The sequence below is a fragment of the Pleurodeles waltl genome, chromosome 3_2, assembly GCF_031143425.1.
Source record: "Pleurodeles waltl isolate 20211129_DDA chromosome 3_2, aPleWal1.hap1.20221129, whole genome shotgun sequence".
NCBI lineage: Eukaryota > Metazoa > Chordata > Amphibia > Caudata > Salamandridae > Pleurodeles > Pleurodeles waltl.
In genome coordinates, this window is record NC_090441.1 from 188,075,887 (window position 1) to 188,094,428 (window position 18,542).

At 46.1% G+C, this 18,542-nt stretch overlaps 1 protein-coding gene across 6 annotated transcripts in view; it reads right to left on the bottom strand.

Annotated features, from left to right (window-relative positions):
- Positions 1–18,542, bottom strand: part of PRKAG3 (protein kinase AMP-activated non-catalytic subunit gamma 3) — a 313,220-nt gene that overhangs the window by 161,832 nt on the left and 132,846 nt on the right. The window lies entirely within an intron of this gene.

Below are 18,542 nucleotides of genomic sequence, written 5' to 3' on the forward strand. Positions count from 1 at the left end.
TCTGTGTGTTTGTGTGTGTGTAAGCACTGCTGCGGCCTGTGCTGTGACTGGTCTGTGTGTGTGTGTAAGCACTGCTGCTGCCTGTGCTGTGACTGGTGTGTGTGTGTCTGTGTGTGTGTGTGTAAGCACTGCTGCTGTCTGTGCTGTGACTGGTGTGTGTGTGTGTGTGTGTAAGCACTGCTGCTGCCTGTGCTGTGACTGGTCTGTGTGTGTGTGTGTGTGTGTGTAAGCACTGCTGCTGCCTGTGCTGTGGCTGGTGTGTGTGTGTAAGCACGGCTGCTGCCTGTGCTGTGACTGGTCTGTGTGTGTGTGTGTGTGTGTAAGCACTGCTGCTGCCTGTGCTGTGACTGGTCTGTGTGTCTGTGTGTGTGTGTGTAAGCACTGCTGCTGCCTGTGCTGTGACTGGTGTGTGTGTGTGTGTGTGTAAGCACTGCTGCTGCCTGTGCTGTGGCTGGTGTGTTTGTGTGTGTGTAAGCACTGCTGCTGCCTGTGCTGTGACTGGTGTGTGTTTGTCTGTGTGGGTGTGTGTGTAAGCACTGCTGCTGTCTGTGCTGTGACTGGTCTGTGTGTGTGTGTAAGCACTGCTGCTGCCTGTGCTGTGGCTGGTGTGTGTGTGTGTGTGTGTAAGCAGTGCTGCTGCCTGTGCTGTGACTGGTCTGTGTGTGTGTGTGTGTAAGCACTGCTGCTGCCTGTGCTGTGGCTGGTGTGTTTGTGGGTGTGTGTAAGCACTGCTGCTGCCTGTGCTGTGACTGGTCTGTGTGTCTGTGTGTGTGTGTGTGTGTGTGTGTGTGTAAGCACTGCTGCTGCCTGTGCTATGACTGGTGTGTGTGTGTGTGTGTGTGTGTGTAAGCACTGCTGCTGCTTGTGCTGTGACTGGTCTGTGTCTGTGTGTGTAAGCACTGCTGCTGTCTGTGCTGTGACTGGTCTCTGTGTGTGTGTGTGTGTGTGTAAGCACTGCTGCTGCCTGTGCTGTGACTGGTGTGTGTGTGTCTGTGTGTGTGTGTAAGCACTGCTGCTGTCTGTGCTGTGTCTGTGTGTGTGTGTAAGCACTGCTGCTGCCTGTGCTGTGGCTGGTGTGTTTGTGTGTGTGTAAGCACTGCTGCTGCCTGTGCTGTGACTGGTGTGTGTGTGTCTGTAAGCACTGCTGCTGTCTGTGCTGTGACTGGTCTGTGTGTGTGTGTAAGCACTGCTGCTGCCTGTGCTGTGGCTGGTGTGTTTGTGTGTGTGTAAGCACTGCCGCTGCCTGTGCTGTGGCTGGTGTGTTTGTGTGTGTGTGTGTGTAAGCACTGCTGCTGCCTGTGCTGTGGCTGGTGTGTTTGTGTGTGTGTAAGCACTGCTGCTACCTGTGCTGTGTATGGTGTGTGTGTGTGTCTGTGTGTGTGTGTGTGTAAGCACCGCTGCTGCCTGTGCTTTGACTGGTCTGTGTGTCTGTGTGTGTGTGTGTAAGCACTGCTGCTACCTGTTTTGTGTGTGGTGTGTGTGTGTCTGTGTGTGTGTGTGTGTGTGTGTATGTAAGGACTGCCGCTGCCTGTGCTGTGGCTGGTGTGTTTGTGTGTGTGTGTGTGTAAGCACTGCTGCTGCCTGTGCTGTGGCTGGTGTGTTTGTGTGTGTGTAAGCACTGCTGCTACCTGTGCTGTGTCTGGTGTGTGTCTGTGTGTGTGTGTGTGTAAGCACCGCTGCTGCATGTGCTGTGACTGGTCTGTGTGTCTGTGTGTGTGTCTGTGTGTGTGTGTGTGTGTGTGTAAGCACTGCTGCTACCTGTGCTGTGTCTGGTGTGTGTGTGTCTGTGTGTGTGTGTGTGTGTGTAAGCACTGCCGCTGCCTGTGCTGTGGCTGGTGTGTTTGTGTGTGTGTGCGTGTGTGTGTGTGTGTAAGCACTGCTGCTGCCTGTGCTGTGGCTGGTGTGTTTGTGTGTGTGTGTGTGTGTGTGTGTGTGTGTGTGTAAGCACTGCTGCTGCCTGTGCTGTGGCTGGTGTGTTTGTGTGTGTGTAAGCACTGCTGCGGCCTGTGCTGTGACTGGTCTGTGTGTGTGTTTGTGTAAGCACTGCTGCTACCTGTGCTGTGTCTGGTGTGTGTGTGTGTCTGTGTGTGTGTGTGTGTGTGTCTGTGTGTGTGTGTAAGCACCGCTGCTGCCTGTGCTGAGACTGGTATGTGTATGTTAGAGTGTTTGTATGCTACTGAAGTTTGCACTGCTGAGGGCCATGCTACACTTTCAGTGTTTGTGTATTTGTGTGGGAGGAAGCCATGGGGGGGAAGCTTGCCTTCTGCTTGTGTTGTAACTGGTCTTTATATGTTAGTTTGTATGTTAGTGACACTTGCACTGCTGTGAGTGTTTTGTGTAAGCACTGTTGCTGCCTGCTATGTGACTGTTCTATTACTGTTCTGCTAAAGAAGCTTACACTGCTGCTGCCTGTGCTCTAATTGTTCCATGAATCTGAAGGAAGCTTGCACTGTTGATGCCTGTACGTAACTGTTCTGTTATTGTGATTTAAACTTGCACTGCTGCTGTCTGTGCTGTAACTGTTCTGTGATTGTGAATGAAGCTTGCACTGCTGATGCCTGTACGTAACTATTCTATGATTGTGAATGAAGCTTGCACTGTTGCTGCACATGCTGTACCAGTTCTGTGATTGTGAATGAAGCTTGTACTGTCGATGCTGTACTTCTTCTGAGGGGGGAGTGGGGTGGGGGGAGCTTTCACCGTTAATGCTCGTGTTGCAACAGTTCTGTGATTGTGAATGAAGCTTGCACTGCTGCTGCCTGTGCTGTAACTGTTCTGTGATTGTGAATGAAGCTTGCACTGCTGCTGATTGTGATGTAACTGTTCTGTGATTGTGGATGAAGCTTGCACTGCTGCTACCTGTGATGTAACTGTTCTGTGATTGTGGATGAAGCTTGCACTGCTGCTGCCTGTGATGTAACTGTTCTGTGATTGTGGATGAAGCTTGCACTGCGTCATGTGCTGTAACTGTTCTGTGATTGTGAGTGAAGCTTGCACTGCTGCTGCCTGTGCTGTAACAGTTCTGTGATGTTGAATGAAGCTTGCACTGCTGCTGCCTGTGCTGTAACTGTTCTGTGATTGTGAATGAAGCTTGCACTGCTGCTGATTGTGATGTAACTGTTCTGTGATTGTGGATGAAGCTTGCACTGCTGCCTGTGCTGTAACTGTTCTGTGATTGTGAGTGAAGCTTGCACTGCTGCTGCCTGTGCTGTAACTGTTCTGTGATTGTGAGTGAAGCTTGCACTGCTGCTGCCTGTGCTGTAACAGTTCTGTGATGTTGAATGAAGCTTGCACTGCTGCTGCCTGTGCTGTAACTGTTCTGTGATTGTGAATGAAGCTTGCACTGCTGCTGATTGTGATGTAACTGTTCTGTGATTGTGGATGAAGCTTGCACTGCTGCTGCCTGTGATGTAACTGTTCTGTGATTGTGGATGAAGCTTGCACTGCGTCATGTGTTGTAACTGTTCTGTGATTGTGAGTGAAGCTTGCACTGCTGCTGCCTGTGCTGTAACTGTTCTGTGATTGTGAGTGAAGCTTGCCTTGCTGCTGCCTGTGCTGTAACTGTTCTGTGATTGTGAATGAAGCTTGCACTGCTGCTGATTGTGATGTAACTGTTCTGTGATTGTGGATGAAGCTTGCACTGCTGCCTGTGCTGTAACTGTTCTGTGATTGTGAGTGAAGCTTGCACTGCTGCTGCCTGTGCTGTAACTGTTCTGTGATTGTGAATGAAGCTTGCACTGCTGCTGATTGTGATGTAACTGTTCTGTGATTGTGAGTGAAGCTTGCACTGCTGCTGCCTGTGCTGTAACTGTTCTGTGATTGTGAATGAAGCTTGCACTGCTGCTGCCTGTGCTGTAACTGTTCTGTGATTGTGCGTGAAGCTTGGATGGCTGATGCTATTATCTCTGTGTGTTTGCAGCGGTGGAAGCTTGCACTGTTTCTGATGCCAACCCTGTAACTGTTTGCTTTCTTCGTTGGAGATGCTCGCTCTGCAGTTACCATTGGCAGGGTGCAGTGTATGTGCCAGTGAAGCTGGGTCCACTCTTTTTACTGCACAAAGACCCGTCATGTCCGAACATGCTGACTTCAGACGCCAAGTGAAATTCATGTATAAAGGCTGGAATTTCACAACAATGAGTCTGTTCTGCCAGATAAGACTGGCGTCTCCTGCCATGTATTTGATGGTAGCCAGCCGGCGCCCCTTGCAGGACAGACGCATTCTGGGAAGTACTCTGGGGTGTTGAGTAAAAGGTATCCTAAGTGATGACGTCAATGCCCAAAGGGAATTGCTAAACCAGTCAGATAAAGGGACCATATAAGGTGGGCTCTCTTCAAGTGCACATGAATTTAGAGATCAGCCCACACACTCGTCTGCCACAGAAATGTATTTACATTTCCAAAGCTTGGTTTCACCGCAGAGCGCTTGCTGTGCAGAGCGCCCTGGGGAAATGCACTGGAGGGGCTGCTGGCGTGACGTCACCAAGTTGGCAACAGAGAAGCAGGCCTGACGTTTTAAACCATCATGTCCTTGGATAGCACAGCGAGCTATCTGGCCCAACTTCACCAAGGAGTCGTGGGGGTTCCACCACCCCGTAAGAAATATTCGCAATAAGAGGGCCATATCGTGCATGTCCGAGGACTACTTTTACGTATATTGACTAAAAGGATATCGTTTCTAAGGGGGTATTAGTGACACAACCTAATACTTTCAGGGTGTGCCTCCCAAGAAGTCTTTGGGGATCACCCCCACCACCCCAAGAAAACTTTGAAAAAATGGTGATAAAATAGTGCATTTTGTCATGTTGTTTTAAACAACAGCTAAACGGCTATGAGCCTGATTAAAAGTGGGACGAATGGTGGTGAGGTATTTATGGCACCTGGTTAATATCAACATATACATATATATATGTATTTCTGGGACTGGTTTCCAGAGGAAATGGATATTTTTCATTTGCTAATAACTTTGGGACCGTTTGGCAAATCTTTCCAACACTTTCCTCACAAGAGGTTGCGTCAACTCAGCCAACTCCGCTCCTTCCTGGAAACTTTTGTCGTGGTCCATCATTCTGTTGGTCGAGAAAAGCAGAGCACTTAAACCGCATTTTTCCCATGCAATACTCCATAGGAGAACTGAAAAGTGATGCAACAAAAACGGAATCACACTAAATTTGACAGAATGCTTGATCTTTACCCAGAAAGCCTGAATTTTGTGATTTTGTGTAAAGCAATTCAGTATTTTTTGAGAAAGGTTCAAAATGTATGTCCACATACAGACACAGTAGTACCGCAGGATCAGCAGATCAAAGGATCAGATGTGATGGGCTGCTTCACACCAGCAAACATTTTTGGCAGCCATTTTAAGACTCAGGGAGTCAGTCTCGTGCCATGAAAATTATGAAAACAATATGTAGGGTGGCAGGGAAGGGACACCCTGTATATCAGGGCTTCTTATTGTTTGCTTTTTGAAGATTTTAGTTACATCCATCTTGTTATTAACTAATTTTAATGTTTATAAATCCTAATATGGTAAAAATGACATCTAATATGACCACTGTTAGAGAGCCAGAAATATTCAAGTATGGGCCTCCTCGTACCAGACACGCTAACAATACACTACAAATAATTATTATGCCAAGACCCACATCATGACAGTGGTGGGCTCCATCTTTTCAGAAATGATCACAATATGCCAACAATTGCCACCTTTGTGTCAGGTTTTGTCCCTTTCATGCCAGGAAGTCCAATTATCTGTCAAGAGCTATCACCATTTTACACAGTATGGAATTGTGACTTCAGAACTCAACTGTAATCACTTATTACAGTCATCACAACTCAACTGTAATTACTTATTACACTTGAGCAGTTACAGCATTTCTTTAACATTGCAAGTTGCCTCTAATAAGGAAATTAGAGACTGGCTTTTTATACAGGGATTGCAGACTCCTATGTATTATAGGAAGGATTTGGTTGCACACTCTCTCCCAGCACCATTTGTGAAGGGTACCTTGGTAGACACTGATGAGATAGTAGGGGGCATTCTGCCTGCGACATCACAACCTGCAGGCCTGTGACAAGGTCCCGCAAAACAGAAGCCCATCTATGACAGGGGCTGAGGGGAGCTTTCTCCAGATGGACACTGGGTGCTTAGCGAATGGACTGGTGTAGCACCATCTCTTCCAAAGGTAAAACAAGGCAGCAGTCCCTAGAGCACCACCTAGTGACAGAGCCAACTTATTGAAAAAGGCAGGAAAACTGCCTTTTAAATTCATCCGGAGCGCTACAGCAGACACATTTTTGTTTTGCTGAAAATGCTGAAATACAGCTCACAATTTCTGGAGAATTAGGAACATTTCTGTGACATAAACGATGGGACAGTGCATTTAGGAAAGCCTTAAAGATGCGATTGCTTATGCAATGCTGTGAGTGTTCCTCATTGTCACCAGTGACTTTGGCGAATTTCTTCCTTTTGCTTGGGATCAGTCTTAGGGCCAGGATACCCCATCGGGGCAGGGGTGGAGGAATATGCGCTCTACAAAGCACCTAATCTAAAGAGCAGGACAGGGCTGTTTGGGTTTATCATTCAAAACGTGTATAATTTACTCACAGAATTTCTTATAAAGGAGACACTCTGAACAAGAACAAATCTATATTTTGCAATAAGAGACAACCTCTTTAAACCTAAGAGCCTTTTCTCTCTTGACCTCTGCAGCTCACTGTGAGCTCACTCACTTTACAGGAAAACTCATAGGAGACAGGAAGGTAGGCAGACAGGAAGGGTGTGCAGAGCTAAAAGTAGATGTTTTCTTGCCAGAAATGTTGCATTTCTGTTACAAGATGAGTTGAACTTTGGCTTAGGACAGGAGTCTTCCTTCGATGCTGCTGGGATAGCGAGTGGAATGAACATTCATAGAAAATATCCATCAGATTTGCAGGTCAAAACTTCTAATTAGAAAAGTAAGTTTCCTTTGTATTCTGAGATTTATCCTCCTGATTTACTAATCTGGTCAACCTGACTACAAATCCCAGAAATCAAACAACAACTTGGCCTAGATGAGCTACTCACATACAGAACTGGGGTACTTGAGACCTCTATAAATGTTATGGGAGCCACATCTCCCCCAACAAGCTCTCAAGCAACTGCTGGGGGTAAATGCTTGAAAATGGTAATACGCACACCTGCTTGAGGTGTCCTCCATTACTCTGCCATCAGAATTCTTAGGATTCTCTACTCCATTTTTTGGCACACTGTGAGTCGCAACCGTCACATGTGGATTGCTGTTTACAAATCCCTCTAACTTTGTAGTGACAGAAAGAAAAGTAAAGTGAATTATCTGAAAATCTTGCTTGGGTACAGGGAGTGTGAAAGGAAAGGCTGCAGGATGTCATATAGTTTAACACACAATCAAATGTAAATACAAGGAAATGAACTGTACACATTCAGCAGTTAGGAAAGCAAAAATGAAGCACATATTTTGTAATTCTGAAGTGTGAGGCAAACAAAGATTTTAATAGGATGAAGACACTTGACTTGGTGACTCACACATGAGAACTAGTCAATGAAAACCCGATTTCCGCATGTAGGAGGCTGGCTCTGTATATAGTGGACCAAAATGAGGTACGCTGTGCAAAGTGTCCAAGCATTCCCCAGAAGTATCATAGAGGCACAAATGATGTCCCAAATGCTCTCTTTTTCGGTAGTGTGGTCGAGCAGGTAGGCATATCAGAGGGTAGTGCTAAGCATGTAAGGCACACACTCATGCAGTAAGTGAGACACACACTCAATAAAGAAATCTGACACTAATTTATAAAAATAACACACTTTTATATAAACTTTGATACCAAAATCACCAGAGTCAGGTGAGTACTTTTCGAGTTATGATTTTTTAGAGTTTTCAAAAGAAGACAATGCAATCCTATGGAGGAAAACAAAGACAGCAATCGAGGTAAAGTGCAATGACTTACGGGACCAATCTCCTGGACTTAGGACGGTTTTTGGGCAAGGTCCAAGGCCACACCAACAGGTCACCTCGGGGAGCTCAGGTGCGTCCAGGTGCAGAGGTGTGTTATGGCATCTGGTGTCCCATTCAACTCTGTGGGGATCGGTCCGGTTGCAAAGTCGCTGCAGCGATAGACTGGAAGAACAGTCCAGAAGAACTCACAGGGGGGCTCGACCCTTGAGGTCCTTGGGCAAGTGGGGACATCTTCAGGCCACTCCTCCTCAGGCTGTAGCGCACAAATGTAGGGGTGTCTTCTGGCGGCAGGTCCAGTACTGGAGTTCCTCGCGGTTTGCAGGGGGCGCAGAACGGGAGGTGGTGCAGAAACACTTTGCAGTTGTGAACTGGGGGTCCAGTCTGTCCAAGTCAACAAGGGAGCTCAGGTCTCACAAGCTAGGGAGACACACGGACACCCTTGGTTCTCTTCGCCTGTGTTCCGGGCGGGCGGTTGCAAATGTGTTCTAGGGTGGTGGGTCTTTGTCTCCTGGTCACTCATGCTTGCTGGGGGGGGCTGCAGAAACAATCTGCGGATGATGTCTGGAAGCCCACAGTGGGTGTGCACACGGTGGGCTTCTCCTCTGGAGGGCCTCAGGACCACGCTGACACTGTTGGCCCATTTCAACACGGGCTAGGTGGCTCGGGTGCAGTGGTGATGTCCGGCGTCGGGCTTTCACCAGTCTCAGTCCTCTCAGTTCTTTCTTGGATGCCTGGCAATGCAGGGGAGCTGCTCCTCTACTCCAAGTGAGGTCCACTGGCGTGACTGGCAGCTCTTCCCATTTCTTGGAGGCTGCAACAGCAGGACAGGCCAATTGCTCCTCGATGGTCGGTGCAGCAGGCAGGCTGGCACGTTTGGTTGCAATCAGTTCTTGGGTTCAGCATGCTTCTTGTCCACTTCTTCCTTGTGTCCAGCAAAGATCTGAGGGTCTGGTATCAGGGGATCCCCGAAATACTCAATTTAGGGGTCGCTAAGGAGAGTACAGGGTAGTAGCCAATGGGCTACTTCCCCTTCGAGTCACTACACCCCATAGCTGATCACTTCCTGTGGGGACTGGGCATCACCATAACCAGAGTTCCTAAATTCCACCACTCACAAGATGGTGGAATTTCTAAAGTTGTGTCCACTTCAGGCTGGCCAACCTAGGGGTGTGACCATTCTGGAAGGGCAACACACTTCCTGCTTAGCTAATTTTCCCACCTGTCCAGGTGCCAGATGTGCCCTGCGGCAGGGAGGATGGCATCTCCCTCTGAGGGAGGCCAAATCTGCATACCAAAGGCGGTGGGTTTCTTTGAGCTCATGTCTTGGAATGGAGATCATCGCGTGGGGAGGGGTGTGTAACACCCCAGCCCAAACAGTCTTTTGTTTCTGACCTCTCAAGAGCGGAGGCTCTCACCCTGGGAGGGCATATTTGTTTCTGTTGGAGGGCAGCTGGCCAAACCCGGTCAGTGAGCTCACCAGCAGTTGGTAAGTTTTTCAGGGGACACCTCTAAGGTGCCCTTTGGGTGCATTTATTAATAAATCCATCATTGGAATCAGTGAGGGTTTATTAATACGAGATGTTTGATACCAAACATTCCTAAGTTTAGAGAAGCCATCATGTAGCTGGGAACCCGTAGTGACCAGTGTCCAGCATATGTATTTAAAATGGCTTCCCTGCACACTTACTATGTCTGAGAATCGACAAAGACATAGTAAGGGCATACTTGCTTGTGCATATATGCCCTCACTTGTAATATAATGCACCCTGCCTTAGGGCTGAAGGCATGCTGTAGAGATGACTTGCAGATATTACAAGCAGTGTTTTAGGGGACATGGCACACACATGTCACACAAGTGTGTGCCGTGTTGTGTTTTCAATATTGGGAGCAACTTGTCAGGCAGCCTGCAATGGCAGTCTGCATAATGTTGGTGCTAGTTCCCTCAGAGTGGCACAAGTTGTCCTGCAGTTCTGAGGGGCCCTCTTCAGTACCCATGCCCTAGGTACCGGGGGTACCATTTACTAGGGACTTAGAGGGGGCTGAAGGGCCTGGTCACTTGGGGATCAAGTGACTAGGTGCTTTAGGGAAGGAACACCGGCACTGGGGACCTGGTTAGCAGGAACCCAGTGCATTTCAGTTGAAGTAGCATCTAAAAAGCAGGCAAAAAGTGGGGGAGTACAGCAACCAGAACCCAGCTCCCTACACCGCACATTATCATTTGTGTGCAATATAGACTTATCAGTAAAACTGTATGTCTGGTCAAGTTGTGTAGCCATTTCAATGGAAAAGGTTTTGTCTATAAACAATGGTGCGCTACCACACGATGCTTTAGTTACCTTTAAAAAGGTCCTGCCTTATATACATTAAAGCAAGGTTTGCCGCAAACATTTGTTGTTCTAAAAATTGGGTTGAGGTTCTAAGAAGTTTGGGAAGCTCTTCTCTAGTCCATAGCACATGGGATTAATTTAGACTTGGGTGTTTTGGGTGCAGGGTTACACAGCCAAGGGTTCGAGAGTGTGGTGTAATTTGGGGACATCGCTCCTGAAATGCCTATGTAAATATAGGAAGATACAGGATCTGACTGTCCTTAATGCACATTACATGAGCTGCAGAAAGACATATGCAAGAATGTGTTTCGCCAACAAAGAATAGAGAATGTGTGATCTTTTACTGAGGCTGGAAAGTGGGAAGCCTTAAAGGAAAAGGATAAGCTAGACGTCATATAGGAAAAGATCTTCATTCCCTATCAGAACCTAAAAGTTTGTCTTTATTCCTTAGCAGAAGCTAGAAGTCTTCTAGGAAAAGATCCTTGGTCCTTGCCAGAAGCTTGAAGTCTAACAGGAAAAGATCCTTGTTCCTTGCCAGAAGCTAGAAGTCTTATGGGAAAAGATCCTTGTTTCTTGCCAGAAGCTGGAAGTCTAATAGGAAAAGATCCTTGTTCCTTGCCAGAAGCTGGAAGTCTTATTGAAACATATCCTTGTTCCTTGCCAGAAGCCAGAAGTCTTATAGGAAAAGCTACTGTTCCTTGCCAGAAGCTAGAAGTCTTATAGGAAAAGATCCTTGTTCCTTGCCAGAAGCTGGAAGTCTTATAGGAAAAGATCCTTGTTCCTTGCCAGAAGCTAGAAGTCTTACAGGAAAAGATCCTTGTTCCTTGCCAGAAGCTAGAAGTCTTATAGTGAAAGATCCTTGTTCCTTGCCAGAAGCTGAAAGTCTTACAGGAAAAGATCCTTGTTCCTTGCCAGAAGCTAGAAGTCTTATAGTAAAAGATCTTTGTTCCTTGCCAGAAGCTAGAAGTCTTCTAGTATAAGATCCTTGTTCCTTGCCAGAAGCTGGAATTCTTACAGGAAAAGCTACTGTTCCTTACCAGAAGCTAGAAGTCCTCTATGAAAGGATCCTTGTTCCGTACCAGAAGCTAGAAGTCTTACAGGAAAAGATCCTTGTTCCTTACCAGAAGCTAGAAGTCTTACAGGAAAATATCCTTTTTCCATACCAGAAGCTAGAAGTCTTACAGGAAAAGATCCTTGTTCCTTACCAGAAGATAGAAGTCTTCTAGGAGAAGATCCTTGTTCATTACCAGAAGCTGGAAGTCTTACAGGAAAAGATCCTTGTTTTTTTCCAGAAGCTAGAAGTCTTACAGGAAAAGATCCTTGTTCCTTACCAGAAGCTAAAAGTCTTCTAGGAGAAGATCCTTGTTCCTTACCAGAAGCTGGAAGTCTTCTAGGAAAAGATCCTTGCTCCTTACCAGAAACCAGAAGTCTTACAGGAAAATATGTTTATTCCTTACCAGAAGCTAGACATCTTATAGGAAAAGATCTTTATTTCCAGTGAATACAGTTCTGCTAGGACACATGCTCCCATGGAAAGTATTTATAGCCATGATGAATTAAATATTAGCGAGGTGGACGTTAAATGTTTATAAACTATATTAAAAGGGCAGATGAAATCATCTTCTATACACAACACGAGGAAAGGAAGTAATACTTTCTTCATATTTCTCTAGAACAAAAAGTTGAAGTCTTTTTGTGCCTGCCTTCCGTGTCCGAGTGAATAATTCATCGGATCCGTGAAACGAGAGACGGCTTAACGCGCTGGCCTTGCGTCGTCTTTCAGGTGTATTAAATATGTAACGGTGTAACTATGTAATTACAGTGCACACGGCACGGTGAGGTAAGGAGACAGTTTTATTTCACACTTTCACATACTTTTTGTGCAACAACTATTGTACGCTTTAAAACAATAACGAGCAAACTAAAACAAGATCAACAAATTGAAAAACATAATGCCATCATCGGACTGTAGAATGAGGTGAAAGCGTGGCCGCATAATCATGAAACCCTGACGTCACCTCACCAAAACGGCAGGGGTAGCGGAAGTGACATCACACGCCATGCGACCCTCGCCGTCGCTACCACACGTGCTTGCACATGCACACTCTCACATAAACACACTCTCACCCTCAAGCACGCACACAACGGACATTTAAATGCATTTTTACACACCACACCTGCCAGGTATGGCCCTATTCCAGCTAACTGTACTCCATTCTTTATTACAGGAACAGCGAATACTATAGTATTATTCACTAATAGCGTAATATAAATAACTGAAAACAAGAAAACTAGAGCCCCAACCGAGCAGCCCCTGTCTTCCTGACAAGGAGTTTTCCACATCTAAGGCCAGGGGTCGCAAAGGCAGCGCCAGGAGTCACAAAGGGCAATCCAGGGGCCGCATCTGCAGCCCCCTAGTGGCTCCCAAATGATGTCCATGTTACAAACAGGCATCAGCTGCCTGGAATGAAGATGGCCACCGCCTCCACCTGTCATAAAGATAGCTACAGCCCCACCGTTCAGGGAAAAGAGCCTGACTGATGATAAAGTGTAATGGTGGGAGGATGAATGGGGGAGACCCGAGGACATTCAGTCCTTCATGGGCCCAGTCACCTTTCACTTCCTCAGCAGCAAGCACTCAGGAGGAGCACCCCCCTTCTCTGAGTGCCACATCCGGGCACCATCCAGCGCCATCACTCAGGGGTCGCGTGGCTTCAGATGACCACGCGTGGGGAGTGTGACCCTCCACCAGCTGCCTCGATGCTGTCATCTCCAAGGCTTCCCACATATACCTCACTACCGCCTTTCCAACTCAACTGTACGTGCGAATCACCTAACACAAGGAATTCCCTATATCTCCTCTGCACATTTTTTCAAACTTTTGTTTTGTAAGTTTTGTTACAGTACAAAGAAGAGTAAAACGTGTTTTATTCTCTCTTTGGGCATTTTATTAAACGGACGAGCCAAGGGATTTTAATGGGAGACTTACTCAATATTACTAGAGTGAGTATTCGCCATTCTGGATGACTGTCAAGAACTGTAGATGTAGCAAAGGTTGACCTGATATTGCAGAAATGATCCCAATGTTTTGGCATGGAGTCTTTTCATTTTTAGCATATGTTATCTATCACGTAGCTCCAGCCCTGTTTTCAGAGTGGGACAAAAACTCCTAGGCCAGATTTACTAATTTTTCATGCAAAGCAGCTCAGCATCCACCTGAGCTGTCCTGTGTTGTGCAATGCAGAGCCATGTCTACTAGGAAAGGTTTGCTGCTGGTGTCATCCGCTGTGCTGGTGCTCAAACAAGCGTGTGATCCATGATGCATAGCCTCACACCAAGGCACAAAGGTGAGTGTGCCCTGTCTAGCATAGGATTTATACTGGAAGCATGCCATTTCAGCTCAGATTCCCATGAGTGGACAAGCTCTGGAGGTTCTCACGCACTGGACGTGTGCTGTGCATCAGTGTTTTCTTACAAACACATTTCCCCTTGTTTGTGCCTGCTTGAAATAGTTCTTAGTGGATAAAAACCTGTAGGTGTTTGCAGTAAAGCTCCCCTTGACAGATAACGGAACCAAGCGGAGTTGGTGCTATGAAAAGTGCACCTTTCTAGTGTAACACATCTCTTGTGTGGAATAATAAATAGATGCACCCATTTCTGCCACTTTCCATCATGTTATCACTGAAGCAAAACTTTAGTAATTCTGTGCCCAAGTTGGAAAGGTTTACTCACTCACTCTCACATCTTGCATCTTCTCGCTTCTCTAGAGGAATCACGCAGACCCAGTTCCTTCAGCCCTCCTTGCTACAAGGGCCCTGGACAAGGCTTGAGCCTTTGAATCAATATGTTTTGGCAGCTGCGACTGTGATCATTTTTATCCAATCCCTGTCTTGTCCTGGAACGTCTCGCTGGTGCTCTGAGTTCTCTTACCATGGTGGGCTTCTACGCAAGATCTCATAGCATCGCTGCTCTGGGCAAGATCCTTGGCACGACAACAGGGATCTTTTATTAAAAAATCTTTCACACAAGCCATGTGACTTCGCTCTTCCATTAAAAACCAACTGTTCAGCCCCATATGCTACAAGGTTGCCCATTTTTTGCATAATTGTATCCATCTGAGGAGAATCTTTGTTTCCAAGTCTCCTGCGACTCCAAGAATGGTGTCCTCTGTCTTTTCGTCCTCAGCGATCGCCACCTTTACTTGGGTGTGCACAAGAGCACTTATCCGCATCCACAGGTATGTAAGGACTGAGCTTCCTGAAGGGTTTCTGTAGCCAACTGAAAAGGTCTCAGCTAATGTTTCTTGTGATCAAGATCAAACCCCAAACTTTAAATTTGAAGACATTTAGGCAGAGGCAGCAGGCCTCAACTTCATGCCGCTGGTCTAGAATTGCTTTTGCCAGTGGACAAAAATTACAGAACCATCTGCGTACAACAATAGCATCACTGCGAGAAGGGGCAGCTTCTCCATTAGGGCTCTGGGGTTGTGCTCTCACATGGTTACCTCAAAAATATTGAATACATTGATTTATTTAGAGGTATGATCGTATCTCTAAACAAATCAATGTATTTAAGTCTGGGCTGTCTGTCCCACGCTGCCTGCCGTGCCTCACTCTGAGGCAGGAGGCAGAAGCCAGGCAGTAAATCAACTTTCTGCAATGTGATCCATTGTGCAGGGCTTACCTTTCTAAAGCCCTTCATTGCCATTTTAGTCTATGGTGGTATCCGATGTAGGCCAGTGATGCTGTCAGCGCCACATCTGTATCCGTGTGTGAGGCCAGACGTCCGTCATTCACAGGCGTAGATCCCACCCTTATCCATTCGTCCCAAGGTAGAACTCGACGCAAGCCTGTATGATTTGGAGCCTTGTCCTGGTAAGTGTTATAATGCTAATGTGTTATGTATTTTGTGCTGAGACCCCTGGTCACGCTAACTTCCTCGTTGTGACACCCCAGGCCCTGGCTGCAGGTCGCTGGCCCCTTCAGAAGTGGATCTGCTGTATTTGTTCCCTCGCAAAATTGATCCAAAAGACAAGCACAGTTTTTTTTCCCTTGCGAAGTTTGATCCAAATATTCAAATCAAGTGCAAAGGGAGAAACATGTGCTTATAGTAAAGCGAGTTACATGCTATGCAGCATTAAAACTGGCCCTATCTTCATGCCCTTAACATTAATGTCAAAAACATGGATTGGTTTATGAACAACAAATGATAGAAATGTTAAGATAATGCATGTCAGTGATGTAGTTCCTCTTTTATTTCATGTTTTACTTAATCTTGTATTCCCCAAGAGGAATATTTCACGTTGTGATTCTGTATTTTTTCGTGCATTATATTACTCTTGCTTAGTGCATACTTTGAGTTCTGCCAGGTGTTTGTGAGGGGCTTTGATTGAAAGCTCTGCTGCTGAGGCTGAAGGCAAAGCAAAGCACCTGTCAGTGGATGCAGAACACACAGAACAATGGTCTTGTATTCCGTTTGCAATTGAAAATCTAGGTAAATGTGTGTGAAGCGGGTGAAAAAAGTGCTTAAATGTGAGTGAGTGCAGAGTATGTTTGGGGTGCTGAAGTGAGGAAGATGCGAGGGAGTGCATTCAGGGTTGAGTGAAAGGCCGGTGCTGAAGAGGAAAGCGATGAGGTTGAAGATGTGCAGGCGGACGAGATGTGCAGAGAAAAAGGGCTTCCATAGCCAACATAAAGTGCGCATAACGAAGGCCCATCCTTCTTCCGCTCGCCTCAATAACAAAGGCCTCAATAATATATAATTCACAGTCTCACAATTTCAGAATTGAAACATTTCCAATGTTAATTATTTCTAACAAATCCTTGATGTTACTCATGCACCTTAATCAGCTAACTACCATTGACAAACACAATAGTACTAACATGTTTTAGGTGCATGTCAGTTGTGTTATATATCTGGATGCAATAACATCTCAGAAAGAAACCAAAATAGCAGTCGGGTGGCACACTATAGTAGTTACAGATATTTATTTTATATGTTCCTTTTAAAAGAGCCTCCTCTTTTTTTTATCCACTTAAACACCTGTTTGCAGATATTTTTATATGAGTAATAGCAGCCGGCAGCTGTTGGTGCTTCCCAAGCCTGGTTAGAGCATTGCCTACTACAGTTAATGCTGGGCACCGTGCAAGACACTGGGCAAGCACACACTTTAAAGAGCCTGAAGTTGTCGTGCTGTACAATTTGCACAATACAGTAACTGTTGAACATATTATATGCAGTAAGATATGGGCCAGTTTTTAATGTGTTTAATGTTTCAGGAATATACTTTCCCACTGCTTTATAAACCTTGCTTTCTCACTAAATTCATTTGCTTTAAAATACACCAATTGCCAAACATTTTTTATTTTTTTCTCGGGAGGAGGACTCCACCCCTTGATATTCCACGTTTGTCTACTAAGCTTGCTCGTTTCACTCACTACATAAAAGCCATATCCAACTTTACGCCCCGCCACTTTCAAATGCCACAAGGCGCCACTGCTGTGAATAATCCTATAGCATCTTATTGCATAAAACTCGTATACACCATCTAGTACGATGCTGACAATTTTCTTTTGGGGGGGAGGGGGCTTTATATAGCGGAAACTCGACCTGATGGTATTGGAGCACTTTACATGAGCACCAGTTACATTACACAAGGATACATTTACTTTTGTAGGCACGGGGAGATAAAATGATTTGCCCAGAATCACAGGATGTTAAGCTGATGCCGAGACTCAAACCTGATTCCCTAGCTCCAAAGTCGTCAGCTGTGGCTGTCACAATATGGAGGGAGAACTATAAGGGAAACATATGGCACTTCAGTTTGATTCCTTTGTGGTTTTAAATGGCTACTCAACCTTTCATTTTATGAAACACTTGACACACGTCTGTTCTCAAGGAGTTTTTAAATTGAGATTCGCTTTTAAATGTTGCCTCCCTAAAATCTCCATAAGAGAAATCTGAATATGCATCATCCTGGAGAGAGGAAGCAGCTGATGATGTCAGAGATAGGCTGAGCCTGGTGAGGACAGCACTTCCTTCTCAGAGTTCAACCTCTCCTCCACCTTCCTCACCTCCTCGTGACCTGAGATGTCCCCTTCTATCCACCGAGCATCATTCCTAATGGAGGAAGCAGCTGATGATGTCAGAGATAGGCCTGGCTTCATAATGACAGTACTTTTTTCTAGAGTGCAACCTCTCCTCCACCTTCGTCACCTCCTTGAGACATCATATGTTCTCTCCTATCCAGCCAGCATCATTCCTGATGGAGAAAGCAGCTGATGATGTAGGAGATAGGTTGGGTCTGGTGAGGCGAGCATGTGGTTCTCTGAGCCAATCCTCTCCTCAGCCTCACCTGCCACTGACATCATCCAAAGGCCTTCACTATCCATTTTGAAATGATTCCAGATACAGGAAGCACATCTTGCTGGTTAACATGGCCGTGAGGAGGCCGTGGTTTCCAAAAGCTTTTACAGGTAAGGTACTCCTCACTTAAAATCTGAAATGGGTGTGGCTTGAGCTTGTGGTGGGATCCGGGGCTTCTGGAGGGAAGCGGTACCTAGAATTGCAAGCACAATGGGGATAGTGATCGCTCTGACCCCGATGGCTTGTCTCTTGGGGGTGGTGGCGAGACCCTGAGGGCAGAAGGTTCCTTACACGCTTGCCCAACTGTCTATCTTATTGACCAAGCGGCGATTAGCCTCTGGTTGGTCGTTCTCTGGGGCGCCACTGACCTCTGCATGGCTGCAGGATCTGCTTGGATGGGGCGTGGAGGATGAGACCCACACGCACCTTACTCGTACTGACGCAAATGCCACAGACGCGATTGTGGCATGGGGGCTCCTCCTTGATAAATTTAATAATGAGGGTCTTTCCAGCTCAGATGGTAGCTCAAATGATGAGGTGTGAACTCGACGGACTCTGAGTTAAAGTTTTATTGAAATGACAGCCCAGTGAGACATTGATGTATTTCTTACTAGGTCCCTGACTCAATCACTTGGATTAGGTAAAATACTGTTTTTTCATGAGGTCTTCTTCAGCACCCAATTTCTGCTCTGTTTAATGTTGTTTATTGTGGAACAGCCACAACATGTGGATCTGGTATTCTACCTACTCTGTACCTGAGACCTTACAATGCTTGTTTTTTCTGTGTTCTATGCAAAATCAATAAAACAAAGTTTTTTTACAAAAAAAGTATGAAATGGGTCTCTGGAGGTCAAGAGAGTGAGGGGAGGGATTATGTACT